At 39.9% G+C, this 16,155-nt stretch overlaps 1 protein-coding gene across 1 annotated transcript in view; it reads right to left on the bottom strand.

The window, feature by feature from the left end:
* The window catches only part of LOC119654654 (uncharacterized oxidoreductase SSP0419), a 96,005-nt gene that overhangs the window by 29,744 nt on the left and 50,106 nt on the right, over positions 1 to 16,155 (bottom strand). The window lies entirely within an intron of this gene.

Here is a 16,155-nt window from a genome sequence, read left to right as displayed (position 1 = left end):
ATGCTGGTCTTGAGGTAAAGATCAGCTAATATTGAATTATATTTTGTTTGGGCTCGCTGCCACTAAAGGCTTATTTGGGGTCATTCGACCAATGTTTTAAAAGTGGGCAGTACTCGGTGTCAGGGCTACACAAAGGGATGACTCTGTCATGTTCACAATGAGGGGGAGTTATTTTTATAGTGTGTGAACAATGAATTAATCGTACAAATTCAGAGAGACTTCATTGCAATTTTCTGATTTGCAATTGTATAGCGATCCCCAGTTGCAACTCAATCTTGTGTATCTCATGCCCGCTCCTGGGAGGTGTATTGTCTTTGTTGTTATTGTTTTTTTCCTCCATTTTCAGTGGGACTCTGCTTCATTGCCATAATAAGCTCCCAGCAGCGAGGAAAACATCAATGACGACTGGGATTCGAATGCAGGGCAGCGAGATTGCCTACCGTCTCAACCATCGCGCTGTCAATCTTATGTCGGGCTATTAACTTTAATCAGCCAGTCAGTGTTTTGAGAAAAAATGAGGGGGAAAGTCGCGTAGTTTGATTTTCAGAAAACGATGAAACGATCACGGCGCTGCTCTTCATTCTTTGAAATCTGATCGGCGCCTTCGACGCTCTACCCATTATAGGGAAAGTTCGGTGACCCGTCAGACTAAGAACCTTGGATTTGTTGGTGTTTAACTTCAATCCAACTCTATTTGACTGTTTTCCAAGAGCCATTTGGCCAAGGTCTATGAGTCGATGAGAGAGCAAACAGTTGCTATCATCGCAGTGAAGGTGTTTGAGGAAAAACGTCATGGTCCATTGAACCCCACCCCACGTCTTCCGGATTTCCAGAATTTCTGCACGGGTGGAAGTAGCAAATCTGCAGAAAGTGTAGATGCACCGATGAGTGATTCTGCAGGGACCAGCACAAAAACGAATTCACTTTTATCCGGCGCACATCGCGTTGAATTTTCTATCACTCGCGGCGATTTAATTGCTTCCGTTCATCGGTCCGCCTGCACGATTCCGCAGGCAGCCGGATCTTATGACTCCCCTTAAGGAATTGGCCGACGATCTGCATAACATCCGAAAAGAGAACACTTTTCATGGCGACCCAATTCATCGATATTCTCAGGTTATTCAGGATATCTGCCGTCCAATCAGCAAGATAGCTCTCCGACTTCCACACCCATACATGCGGTCGAAGTTGAACTTAGGAGCCGCGTTTCTCCAATTCTGCGATAAGTGGTGGGCGCAACACGCAAGCGAAGGTAAGCAACTGTCAGATAGTGATCCCTTTCCAGACCGATGTCAGCATTGCCTCATCGGTGGAAGCTGCAAAAATCTATAAACTTACCACCATTATCTTTACGATCGCCAAGACCGTATTTTCCCATCAAATGTTCGAGCAAGGTGTTGTGAGGGCCCATCTTGGCATTCACTACCTGAAGTACTTGTAATTGCTCGTAGAAAGCATCCTTCTCGACTATATTCGAATTCTCCGTTGATGTATAGTACTGTACAATTGTAATGCCCCTTAACCTAGACCGGAATCTAGCGGTTCCCAGGGTAAGAGAGCGCTCCTTGCGGTAGCCTTCATTGACTTTCCAAAAAGTAAAAGCACGATGCCGCAAAAGAGAGAGGATTAATCTCCAGAGTTCCGCCATCTTACTTCCCATCGTTGTTGAGGAGCGCACATTCCAAAAACAAATCGTAGTCCGTTTTCGAAAGCCGAAGGTCTTCGATGAGAGGTCAGTTCTTATACGAACTGTTGTTGTCATCACCTTTTACAAGAAGCAAAGACGATATGGGTGATAAGCCCCAACTCACAGGAATGAGTTAATTAGAATTAATCTGGATAAAAACTTCTACATGAATTTGCTAGGTTGTAGACCTGTGGTGTGTACTTTCGTATGAAGAATAATAGTGGAAAAGGACTTTTTCAGATTTGAATCTAAAATGCCTGTGATCCTAGCCCGTTACATCACACTAACACAGGGTGGACCAAAAGTCGTTTACTTTTGATTCGGTAGCTGCATCGAACGGCGACACCGGGGTGGGGCGGAGGGGTTGCGACACGCAAGAGCAGCGGATGGTAATTCAGTGCCATGGCGTCATTCAGCGGAGCACAACGTGCGCTCTGCGTGCGCGAGTACTATTCTTTGACTACAACGCAACATTTGGCGCTCATTAGAATATTTGAAGCTCCGTCGATTCAACTGATTAGAAAATGGATGCAGAAGTTCGAGGAGACAGGTTCAACAATGAATCAATCACGATGTGGCCGACCTAGGGATCCTGAAAGCATAGAGCGTGTAGGAACATTTGTTCGTGAACAACCTGGCCTCGCTGTTTAAATGCGGTCTAGAGTCCTAAATGTGCCCAAGACATCTTGAAAGATTTACATTTATATCCGTACAAACTTCAAATGGTATAGAAAGTAAAAAATTAAGATCATACTCATAGGCTCCAGTTTGCTAACGAAATGTTAGAGAAGTTCACCAGACAAAGCACACTTTCGCCTAACTGGATCCGTAAACAGACAAAGTTGCAGATATTGGAGTGACATTAGTCCTAAGTTGAAGCATCAACTCCCCCTACATTCACCCAAGGTTACTATATGGGTGCCTTGTCAGCCAGAGGCATTATTGGTCCATATTTTTATAAAGATCAAAGCGGACATGCTGTTACAGTGAATACAGAGCGGTATATTGTCATGCTACCGAACTTTTTCGCTGCAGCGTTACAGAATTTCGATGGTTTTAATCAACAATGGTGGTTTCAGCAAGATGGGGCAACATGTGACATCTGCAATGACTCAATGAGTGCAGTTCGCGCAATTTTTGGGCAAAAACTGACATCCAAAAGAGGTGATATTAACTGGCCACCTCGTAGCCCCAATTTAACCCGAATGGATTTTTTTCTGTAGGGATACCTTAAAAGTAAAGTTTTTAACAGCAACTCAGTGTCTCTTGAGAAATTAAAGGAACGTATTCACGAGGAAATACAGAACATTTCACAAAACACCTGCAAAGCCGTCATTGAAAATGTCCGTTCCAGATTACAGCAGTGTCAAAATAACCATGGGTCACATATGAATGATGGAGTTTTTAAAAAATAAGTGTGTGTCATACTATGAATCCTCAGAATGATGGAGTTTTTAAAAAATAAGTGTGTGTCATACTATGAATCCTCAGAATTCAGCATGCAAAGGCTGCCTAGTGGTTGCGTTTCCTTGGGGTAGTGTTTAAATTATATGTTGCTACGTCACATTGGAAAGAGTATCCCCTATCCGTTTTATAATGGAGTCATTTAGGTTATTGAGCCCTCTGATGGTGACCAGACTGATTCTATAGCAGTTGTTGGACATGTTTTTATGATCTCTGTAATTTCCAGTCAAATTAGTTTTTGAGTTTTCTGAAGAAAGTTCTGAGCCTTACCTTAGTTAACTATCGATCACTGTCCAAGGGCCCTGAGTTACTCTACGAAACCTCTTAATCTAATATATTCCTCTAATGATGACATATCATTTGAATATTCTTGTACTTCAATGTCGCATGAAGTTAGTTTTTCTAAAAGTATATCTATGACCATTGATTATAGCAAAGTGGCTAAGACCCATCTTAAGGGCATCCTCTAGAAGCAGCCATTGCCTACCATATTCTCCATTTGTTAGCATGGTGATTACTTTCATTTTTATTCTGTGCGGCATTCTCAATGGATATGTTTGTAGTGTTATTAAAAGTATCAATCTATGCGCCAGAAAGTTCATACGACTATCTCTTTGTCGTAGATAATTGTCCCAACCAGTATAAATAGGTTGCGCAAAGGATACTCTGTTGATTTTTCTAGTAGTCATACTGCTTTAAATATAGGACTAGCTACTTAGGGTCAAATCGTATATGTTGATCTTTTGTAGCCCGGAGGTCGCTCTCCATGCACGTTCCTCCATAATTTCCTCTTTGATCAGAACTTTTCTGTTTGATCACTAGACTTTGCTTTGTTGAAGAGTTTTCTTAAAGTTTGTTCTTTCCCAATTAATCCATTGTTATTCTACTTTCCCGGAGAGCTTTCTTTCTAGGCTCGTATGATATTACTTTTAGCTGATGTGATTGTCAAGCTATGTTGCTCCACATAGTTTGGGATTTAACTGATAATCAGCCTTTGAATAATAGGGCATTATATATTCAGTTTAATTTTCACTATTTGACCCAAAAAAATGACAAAGTTTCACGCATGCAATCAATTATATCCCAAGCTCTAAGCGAAAGTACCAAACTTAACATATCAAACTTTTATTAACATATTATATTTTCACAAATTTTTACTTCCCAAGGGGCAACAGATCGAGCATCGAAATGAAATTTCTCTACCACAAAGCAATTAGGGTGCTACTCTCTCCTTCTGTCCCTAATCAATTTCACACGCAGGTTATCTATTTTATTGATTACCGTATCAGATTTCACACGGGAATTATTGGTGTAAAACCTTTCGTCAAAGCCAGAATATCCAAATGAGATGCAAAATATTCACTCCCCCAATAGAGTTTTCACGTATATTTGCTCACATCTCATATGGAGGTTCAATCAATTATTCAAATCACCAAACCAGATTTTTCTGCATTATTTCAGTATTTATGTAAATACTGTTGTGCCGGTTGCATAATTTAAAACTAATTTTCCCCAATCGTTATCCAAGTACGTACCTCATAGGCAAAATTCCGTTGGTGTTTTCTATGCTGCCCAGTTTGGTAGCCGTTCGTTTTTTCGATAAACATTTAATTGAATTTTACGGTCCCCAGATGAATTTTTGTTTAGATGCTTTTACCTTTTCTGTGGTAAAGTCTTCATAACAGTATGGAATTTTGAAGGAATGCTGTTAATTAGAAAATACAACCATATTTAGGTACTGTTGCATAGTTAAGCATTATTTTACACTTGGGGTAGCCAAAATCTGAAAAGAGTTCATTGAAGTGCAAATTTTATGCGATTATGTGTTTTAAATGATTCTAATTAACAGTTGGATGGAGCTATCTTACTAACGGTTATGTTAAAACGTTAAAAAGTTTGAATTATGGCTACCATACGCCTACTTGGAGAACACGGCGCCAGTCTGGGAAGAACCCCAAAAATTACTTAACTTGGAATAATTTATGTTCAGTTGAACGAGTAACCAGACCAAGAACGTATTTTGACAGAATTTTATGATGAATTTCTAAGTGTTCTGGATGAAAAAGCAATGGTAGTTGCGGGAAAACGATTTTATAATGAGATTTCTCTTTTAGTAGAAGCGAAGAGTTTTGATCTGTGAAGGCCAAGAAACAATTTACACTTGGAGCGTTGTTTATGATCCAATAACAAGAAAATATTCTACAGAACGATGATAAGTTAAAAGATCAACATTGGAAATCTTAAGTTTCATATTACGTGCGTTATTCACCGTTTTTCTTGCTGTTTTTAAAGATAAATTAACATACTTTATGGGTCAGTATTTTATCAGCTGTCAAATTTGCTTGCTAGAGACACAATGGCTACGCGTCGAATAGAGGCTACGGGGTTCAGTATGCACAGACTTTTACCTTTTTAGCTAACATCAATCAGTATTTGGTGTGTGAACACAGTCTTCGATACCGGTATCCACCTTTCTCAGGATATTAACTTTTCAAAATTAATGACTATTGGACACAGGAATTTTAGGTTCACCCAATTTGTTGCCAAATTTTTTTTAAGCCTGTCATAGAAGGGTAAAATTTGGTGAATTTGAAAGCAATTGGTGCTGCGGAAAAAATTTACTCATTTTTCTTTATAAAAACGTGACGTTTGAAATTTGAAGGAAGTCGTATTTTTACTGATACAGCAGCTATTTTAAGTATAATTATTTACCTTCATATGAGCTGTTATAGTAGTTTTTTTATGTTTATCTAAGTGTTATATTATTTTGCCAGGACAGCCAGGCATTTCGATTTGTCAAAAATGGGAAAGGCGAAAAGTAAAGCTTTGAAATTGCTTGTAAAATCGAAAAACCTTTAGTTGCTCCACCAGTGCTATTAATAATTAAAAAGAATGTCTGAAAGTCAAACAACCTTTGATGAAGTCTTACATCAGGGAGGCACGTAGACATCTGTGCCCTAATGATTTGAATAGGCATCAGTGGATGCAGGAGGGCTATATTAGCGGTCAATGGATACTGGGGATCATCCGCGTATTCTCCAAGGTAATTTGAAACCACATTTTGGTCGGTTTCAAATCGCCCAGCTTGACAACTCTACAATTCACTGCAGCAATTCGGCTAAGGGGTGGCTTAAGACGGAAACATTCTAACACCCCAATAGAATCTAAAAGATAATGTATGGGATGTCCTTTATTCGATTTGATTTTATAGTAGTTTCTTACAGATATTCATCTATTACAACTGTTTTTCTACACAAGCAGTGGAGTGGTTAGCTTCAATAAATTTGAATCACGTATTATCGTCATGTGATCAAACATCTAGCAATTTTTGCACTTTTATTTCCGAGCTCCTATTTGTCTGCGGTCTTACTCAATTGGTTCACTACATCCATCTAATGCCTTCTCAGAATTGCGTCTTCTTTGCCCATTTGAAAGCTATGCGCTCCACTGTGAAGTCTATGATTAAAAAAGCAAGCGGCAGTCGAGAGGTATCAGCCCCTTGCTCGTTGTGATTTGAAATCGTTTTGGCTTTACACTCCCTGTCCCCGTAAGTCGCCCAATCTTTCCCTCTTCTATTAATTTTACCAACTCTACTGCCAACAACTGTGAATTACTCTGTTCTTACTTCGCTTCCGTGTTTTCTTCCTCAACCACTGCGCCCTTTACGGCTCTTCTAGGAGCAGATTGTTCTGAATTTCTCGCCATTCTTCTTACTCCTTCCTGTTGTCCTGATAACCAAAATATTCTCCTCTCACAACTCTCTCTGCTCAACTTCCAACTTTTCTCGGAAACGGTTATAGCGATTGGTATCAAATTCGGTGGAAAGGTGAAAACTATAAACATTCATGCATTCAGGGTTAAATCATTCTACGTCAGTTTTAAGGGGGGTCCCCTATATATGCAAAAGAAGGGATGAAATATAGTCATGTTAGGTATCAAAAGGAAGACTCCACATATCTGCTCCAATTTAGTTAATAATAGTATATTATTAGGTTTTTGGGAAATGGCCGGGAAACCTCCCTAATGTTTATCCTAGGTTCATAAAAAAACAGTGATATAGATTATAGTACGAAGCATGATATACGCAAGTTTGGTCAAAATCATACTATTACTGATAAAAAGTTATAGTAGCTCAAAGTTGTCTTTTCCTTGTAAAATTACTGCAATCCAAAATACTAAATGTCAATACCACACTGAAGTGAGTAGTTCGACATGTATATAAGTATACATATACATTACGGGCTACATACAAATGGGATAGTTCTCATATGGTAGGTAGGTATCAGTGGCCGCTCCGAGGAGCCCAATTAGCGCTTTGGTGCACCGTTTTGATGCCACAAACTCCTAAGACCGTGACTGTTGTTATAGGAACAGGCAAGCAGAGTTTATAGTTCTCATATACTACAAGAAATAAACAAAACATTTCATACCTGAAGCGTTAAGCTGCCCGTTTTCGACTTGTTTATAAATGACCCTCCTGAACAGGTGGAAAAAAATGCTTCTTTATATAATCGCGAAGACACGACAAGGTTGCTAATTATATTCAAGTTAAACCGCCAATAGTTTCAACGTAAGCTAGACTAAAGCTAGGTTATTGTTTGGGATATGGGGGATCCTAAGTCCAAATCCGCATGATGTTTGACCGGATCAAATGAAAGCATCTTTCTCCCACGTTTTTTGGTCCACGGACCCCTCGTTTAGAACATAGCACCCAAGTATTCAAAAACAAGGGCTAGCGGTTCCGTCCAGGAAAGAAGCAACTCTTCAGCCTCATCTCTGCCCTCATTTCGGATAATTTTATCTACTAAAATTGACATTATTTTTACTTCTTAGATAGTATCTCAAGAGGTCAGTAGGTAGTTTGCAGAAAATCAAGTAACACTTGGGCAGTGACTCGATATGCATGTAATATCGGGAATGAATAGTTAAATGCTTCGACATTTTACTCAAAGGATTCAACGAAATGCCGTAGGATGAGCCGCGGTTTCAAGTAGTACCCCCCTAGCGTCTCGATGAGGAATATTCTTGTCAGTAAATCTATGCATTCAACAATTACTACCTGCATTGAGTCAACATAATCTCCATTTAGAGGTGCCCTTTTAATATTTTCTTTGCGTATTATCAGTAAAATTTATAAATATAGGAGGAACCAAATAACAAGCAAAGGATACTATCATGAACGCTATTGAAGAATTCTTGTAAAGTCCTAATCCTGCAATCGAGCAGCTCACTTCAGGCGCAAAAACCATTCTATCCTAGCTGCGGACTGGTTGCCAGTTTAGGCAATTAAACAAGGTTGGTTGGTTGTTTGTCAAATCCCAGCATGTCTCGCTGGAGGCACCGCAATATTAACACACACCAGGTTCCTCGCCACTCAACTTTTCCTTTCACCTAATTTCCTTAAAACTGTAGAGGCAACTATCGCCTCTATCGAAACAACATTCAACTTCATCTACAACGTTCTCCTCTAATATCCTAAACGACTTTTAGACCCAATCGACCTCTCTACCCCTCACCAATTCCGCACAGCTGGCAAATTGTGGCGCCTAATCTTTGGGGGTAATTTAAATGCCAGACATACCTCTTGGCTTGATTCATATATAAACATATACTTACAACGTAAGGAACTGCCACTCTTACCTTGACCACGTGCTGATCAGCAGCAACATCAACGTAAATTCGAACCCGAATACCTTTCCCTTTCTCGAAATCGTTCGTGACATCAGTGACCACGATGTCATTATCTTTGATATCCAACTCCCTGATGGAGTCATGCGTCCACCGCACCTAACTGTACCTGACTTCAGAAATGCTAATTGCCGGCTCATTAACCAGCCCCCTAGATCCAAGCTATCCCAAATTCAACTTCCCCAAAATCACCCGGTATCCAATGATGTAATTGATAACACAGTTCGTCAGTACAGGAAAGTAATTTAGGTGGTATGCGATGAGCTTCTGCTGGCCACACTCTGACCTACCGTAACTTTATCTCCCCCTCAGACGACATCCTTCAAGATATATAATATAAAAAAAACCCTACAAGGGAGATTATTGCGAAGTAGATAGTCTCCGCAGTATTTCTTCCTAAAGAACGAAATCCATGACCTCAATAATTCAATCTTCACCCTGCATACTAACCACTTACACAACCGCCTATTCAATATAGAACTCAATCCAAATATATACATGGAACTCCGTAACGTCTCCCCGCGACTAAGCAGAGCTGCCAGCCGTAATGATATCCTACCCCAAAACATCTCTCCTCCTCAAAAAATGTCCTTGCAAGCTACTTTCACAAAGCTCACCAATCCACACTCCATATGCTTGATTAAAGCTTTGAAATTGAAGTTAATGCTTCTATCGCGCTCCTCAAATCCACAGCAACATACACCCAATCAACCAGTCAAATTGACGTGTTCCAGAATCCACTTCTCCCATACAAACTCTTTAGCTCTATCTCACCCATTAACTTCGTCAAACCCAAATGGGTCGAAGCAGAATAAAAACAAAAAATCAACCGGGCTTGACGAAATCCCCACCATTGTCCTAAAAAAATCCTCTGCAGTCATTAACCCTTTTCTGCCCTTTTCAGTTAATCACTGCCTGCTGAACGCCCACTCGCTGAGCTAAAAGTATGCTAAAATCATTCCTATCCCTAAAAAAATGAAAATCCTCTACTTTCTAATAGCTACAGGCCTACCTCAATCCTCTCAACCTCTGTTAAAATCTTTGAGCGGATCATCAAACTCATCATCGATGAGCATTGCGATAGCAACAATACTATCCCAGATTTTCCATCCCAGATCAATCGATTGAACACGCCCTGCTAATCCTCAAAACCGATATCTTGCTCGGGGTTATCGCAAGACACCTACAATAGCCTGCCCCTTGACATAAGGCAGGGTTTTGATTCCATATGGTAATACGGGTTAGTCTATAAGCGTACTAAAATGTTAAATTTCTACCCGCACCTTTGCAAGTTAACCTTTAGCTTTCTAGATGATCGGCAATTCCAAGTGAAAGTTCAACAACAGCTCTACTTTCCCTATATCTGCCCTGCTGGCATCCCACAAGGATCCGCCCTTTACACAACCCTTTTCTCGCTCTTCATAGCAGGTATTCTTAAACCCGCTCCTAGTCGTAATCCCATCAAGATCCTCCAATATGCCGACCACATCAAAGTTTACATCTGCACGAAGGACATACGATGCGGGCAAGCTTGTCTGAATTCATCTTTGGACGAGTTTGACCGATACTTCACCAGGTGGTCCTAGCCTTCAATCCTCAAGTGTGCCAAACGATTGTCTTCCGCGGGAATAGATTGAGGATGATTCGGAGAATGACTTTCAACATCAAGAGCCTGTCTCTCTTCGTCAATTCAATTCACATTCCTAAAGTTAAACAAGTCGTCTATCGGGACGTTACCATCACCTCCAACTTATCCGACATCTCTCATGTTAACAAGGTACTAAACCATGTAAGCGGTGCCTTGAAATCCCTATACCCTATCCTTCAGTTTAATAAACCCACTCCACCAAGGGTTTAAATTTTCTGCTACAAACAGTTGATTAGACCTTTGATCCCTTCCGGATTCATCTTCTGGATGGATATCTCCCCTAGACAAATAGAGAGGCGACACCTCAAGGTAAGGCAAATCCGCCGCCACTGCACCGGCATATTCAAAAACGACCATGGTTCGAAGTACATATCCAACCAGATCCTCTATGACATTTCCCGGACGCCGCCTACCGATGCCGTCATGGTCAAAAATGCAGTCGAATTCAACTCACTAGTTGTCGAATGTGTGGGCATTGAAATCACCGAGGAAAATTTCCTGCACAAGAATCAATTCCCTCAAATCCTCATTCCCCATAACAGTGATAACCGTCTTTTCGATGGGGAAGGTAGAGTAGCTCTCTACATTGGCCGCCACACTCATTCCCAATGCGTGTCTCCCCCAAGGACACCGGCTCATATGTTCCTAATCCAATTCCCTTTCCATCCCCAAATCCTATCCCATCCCTTTCCTTCCAACTTTCAAGACCCCTGCATCGATTGGGGTTCTTTGTAATCTTTCCTCCAGATGCTCCTCATGGCTTGCAAGAAAATTAAATTTTATTAATTTAAGTTTTCTATGGATAACCTTAAATTTGTTTTAAAGTGTGATGTCCATTATTTGGAAACAAGACTTTCACTTTAACCCTTAAAGATTTTTGTAGGAAAACGAAAAGACCTAGACGCCGTTCCCTAGCCTCCAGCAGGTGGTCTCAAATTTCTTTTGCTAATATTGTGCAACTATCTGCTTCGCTGCATATTTATTAAAATGCAGGAATTCTCAACGTAGTAATTCAGAAAATAACTACTTCTTTCTACTTTCACTCCAAGAGCGTTTTTTTCGCATTAAATCGCCTAAGAATGTGGTCCGCACCATATGTAATGTGATGCTATTTTCATAGACCTGAACAAATTATAGCTGGTCTAAAAATATGTTTGTTAACGGTTACATCTCCATCTACCAATGGCGTTCCTTTATTTTTCTCTAATATGCCGATTACGTTCAATAACTATTATCTGTCTTATGACATCATAACGAAGAAAACTAAATTATCATTTTTGCATCTTACGCGAATCGCTATAAATTATGCAACAATAACGAAAACACAATTTCCTAGATGCATATTAACACTTCAGCGTCCGTATCTTTACCTACCCATACAAATATGTACATCTGCGTACATTTGAGATATTCACAGTCGACCATCTTTCCGCTGTGGTCCTAAATGGATCTGTAAAAATTAATGGTTGGCAAAACCAAACATAACAACCCACAAATATAATAATGGCATCGAGTCAGATACTGTCGTCGTACCAGCATCCATCACCGTCTTGGTTTCAGTTTAATTAGAGAAAGTTCCATAAATATGTAATCCAGATACCTCAAAAACTGGGAGTGCATCTTCTCTGCATGATGATGGAAGAAATATGTTAAATGTGAGTTCAACGTTCATCCAAGGCACGTAGTGGACATTTTATTGTTTGTCACGAAAGTTTGTTGGCGTTTGTCAAATTACAAAAGTTCAGAGAAGGTACGAGAGTCAGTGGAAAGGCGTATGAAGGCTGAACCTTGCGTGATGTTATAAATTCGTGCTAATTGTAATAATGTTGTGCGTAAAAAGTAATGACATTTAGTGGGGTTGATGACTTTGGAGAGATTGAAAAGTGAAAGATTTTGGTGCTGATTTAGATTTTATAGCGAATGTTCGGATTGAAAGAAAAATGCATCAAAAAGTCGTTACTATCACCACATTTATTCTAGGGTCTAGGTGGAAGCTACATTGAGTTATTATGAAGTGAAATCTTGTATAATACATTGGCCAATCAGAAAAACTAAACTCTCTACTCGGTAAAGTATCTCAGATAGAATCTAAACTATCTAGTCTTTGGTTTCTGTGCCGAGCGCAAGGTCATTTTTTAAGATTTTTGAGTATAATTACTTCAAGGGTCAGCAAGAGCTTCGATAGGCATATTACATTGAAGTTCAATTGCCGAGGATACTGGTAGTAGTATCTGTATGATACATACAAAATGAATAAGATATTTTCCGGGCTTGATAAAAAATAAACTAGTTTTGATTGCTAATTCTCTCTTCTTGACCAAATAAGCACCTTTCATCATTCAGCATCAAACGAAATCTGAGAAGAATTTGAAGTTTCTAGGTGGAATGAAGTCATAATATATCACAGTTTCTTAACTTTCTTTTGTTAGTGGATTCCTTCATGTTACCTCTTGTCTGAAATCCGTGTTGATTACGAGGGTGCTACGTGCGATCTTATCTAAATTGTTCAATTGAACTGCTCTAAGAAGAGAGCAAATACCAGCGAAAACAAGCATTTCATGCTGCCAGTCAGTCTGGCAGGTTATTGCATTCTTCACATCGACTTTTATGGGCTTGAACTGGATTCAGCACAACCCATTAACAAGTTTATTTACTGCATTTGATAGCAAAAAATAATATCAGATTACCAAGAAGTAAAATATTTCCTATAAAAATTCCTCTCAGAGAAGCTTGGTGGAAGTTGAATTGTACAGGTTGAAACTTTACTTTTTTAATTAATACCTTTGACAATCTTTTTAATTATTCTTCCATTGCTTCGTGTGGAGTCAAATGGACTACCAAACAGAACCAGTAAAGCAAGATTCAGAGAACACTATTCTGAATCTCTGATTATATTCATTCACTTATGAATATGAATCACATCTATAAAGTTAGAGAAAAGCTATCGTATACATCTTTCTTTTCGACTCAAGCTAGTGTTTATATCTAACGTATTAGAATAATTCTTTGCGTTTTTCGATGGGATTTCTAACCCTATTATACTTGGTAAAACGACTTTATAATATTCAAAGTTGTTAGAAAGTTATAGCTGCTAGATGTAGGGATTTACGTGTTTTTTAAGACTGATTTTGAAATTTTAAAATTAATTTAGTCTAAGTTTGGCACTGTAAACAATAACAGCCGCAACAAATGAATTCGAAATTAGAACTTAGTTTATAAGTTGTTAGTTTTCGCAATGAGTAGTAAAAATGAAAGTAATGTGGGCAACATTCATCCTGGCCATCATAAAAAGTAAGAAGTAATTATCTTCAATGATGGATTTCAAGAAAGAGTTATGAAAATATTGGCAGGAATGAGAGATATTCAATTGTGAAGTGAAGCACATGAATTTTTAAACGCGTTTTTCTCAAAACCGTACTTTCATAATTTGTTTCCACGATATCTCAAAAGGATTTGCCCTTTTGCTTTCAAGTTTTAAATATTTTCTGCTAATTCACGTCTCGTTCTGATGGAGTTATCGAGACCCTCAACAACCTTTTTTGAAGGTGGTTGTCCTCTTATAGAGATATATGCCTAAAATCCGAAAAAATGCTTCAAAACCAGCCTTTACACAGGGAGACCCACTTAAGTTGTATTTTTTCTCCGACATGACTAACTTTTCTTGATTTAGTTCGACTGATCCATCGAGTCCAACAGAAGTACTACAACACCATCGCGGCAAAGAAGGCCAGTCTGTTGATTGGCTGTGATACCAATGCAAGGCATACACTTTGTCGCGGAAGTCAACGAAAGATTCAAGTCTTTCTTTGCCTTTATTATAAACACAAATCTATTGGTATGTACACAGGGACAGTACACCAACTTTCCACTTCCCTAGCTGGGAGAACTACAACGGTTGGGAGAATATCCTCGATATCACTCTACTAATCGACAATGGGACTTTCAAGAGATTCTTCTTAGATCATAGTTAGATACTTTCAGAGGCCCCAGGAGGGTCCACTAGAGAAACTTTGGTCAAGCTACCAAGAACAAACTCTTCCTTGCGCAAATTGGCAATATTGGCGAGACTGACGAAATAAACTCAAAGACCGAGGCTCTAGGGAAGACATTCGAAATTGCCTTCGAGGTCTCGTGCCCTGCCAAATACAGCAAAAAAAAAACATTGCTACCGTGGTGCAATAAATATACATCAGGAAGCTGAGAGAGAGGTCTTCGATATCTGCTACAGGCACAAATCCTGGCAGTCATACAGGGCCCGCCATGAAGATTGCCAGGAAGCGGTCCTGACCACACTATTGTCAGAGCATTGAAAGGATCAGCGAATCTGTGAGACTCAATAAAATTGTGGCCAAGAAACCCTTTCCTAAGAAGTCAGAAGGCCGCTCGATGGGATCTTTTGGTGAGACCTTGGAGCTGTTTCTTCCGATACATATCATACTCTTGTAGACGGTCGCACGTGGTTTACGTACCGAAAGCGGGCAGGCGCGGCTATGAGTCCGGAATGGAATCTTATCTCTCTTGTAGAGTGAACACCCTTTTCCAAGTCTCGGTACGTTTATCTCAGATGCAAATGCACAGAAACGGCTCATCACGAGGTAATTGGCACGGTTGAGCAATATATCTTAGCTGCCTTTCTCGATATAGACCGATCATTTAAAAACGTCAGTATCATAGCCATCAAAGAAACTCTAACAAGAATAGGATTGCACAGTTATGTTACTCATTGGATTGCTATACATCAGTACAATTCAGTCTGATCTGGAAGATAGCTACTTGACCAGACCTGTAAACAGAGGTACACTCCACCCGAAATTGCACGCATATTGGAGCGGGGCGAAGATGGTGGCGTATACCAACGACTTGGTGATGTTTGTGTCAAGGATATATCCCTCCGTGATAAGTGAAACCATGAAGAGTGCGTTAAGAAAGGAACCGGCAACCAGAACGCGGCTGATTCTATTCACTGCCAAAACAAGGTTACCCGAATTCCACCTTCCGCGCCTAAATGAGCAAAACTGGTTCTTTCCTCCAATGTAATCCTGGATCCTAAGTTAAATTAGAAACTGAACATACAACTGAGACAGGTTGTATAGCCTTCTACGCCTGCAGAAAAAAAGGAAAAATGAGATCTCCGGCCGAGGATGGTTCTCTGGATGGACACAGTCGTGATTCGTCTCATCCTAAGATACAATTCTATTCTATGGAGGGAGAAACCCTCAGGTAGTACCTTTGCGATTGCCCAACTCTAGCTAGAGCTATGTTGCGCAAGGACCTGAAAGAGATCTCTAGTTACAAGGTGGGAGAACTGCTATCCTTCATGGGTGCTACGCTCTGAAGTTCTGAGACAGCTGGATTCCGCTTCAATTGCTCTTACAACAGTTGTAATGGTGTTAGGTGTTTGTGGCATCAAAACGGCGCACCACAATGCTAATTGGGCTCCTTGGAGCGGGCACTTATACCTTACCTAGTAGATTTGGAGCGTATCGCAGAAGTCTTTTCTAACGTAAGCAGGGGTTCTGGCCCAGTTTGAGTTCTTTTGATATGGAACCGTAAACTTGACGTTGTATTTGCATTGATATATCGGGACATGGAATTTGTACTATCATACAACAAAGCATTTCGCCCAACTCTTCCAATCGAGTTAGCAAGTGAGTTAATAAAATTCTTC

The sequence above is a fragment of the Hermetia illucens genome, chromosome 4 (genome assembly GCF_905115235.1).
Source record: "Hermetia illucens chromosome 4, iHerIll2.2.curated.20191125, whole genome shotgun sequence".
NCBI lineage: Eukaryota > Metazoa > Arthropoda > Insecta > Diptera > Stratiomyidae > Hermetia > Hermetia illucens.
The sequence above is the reverse complement of the archived record's forward strand: the minus strand, read 5'-3'. Positions and strand labels throughout refer to the sequence as shown.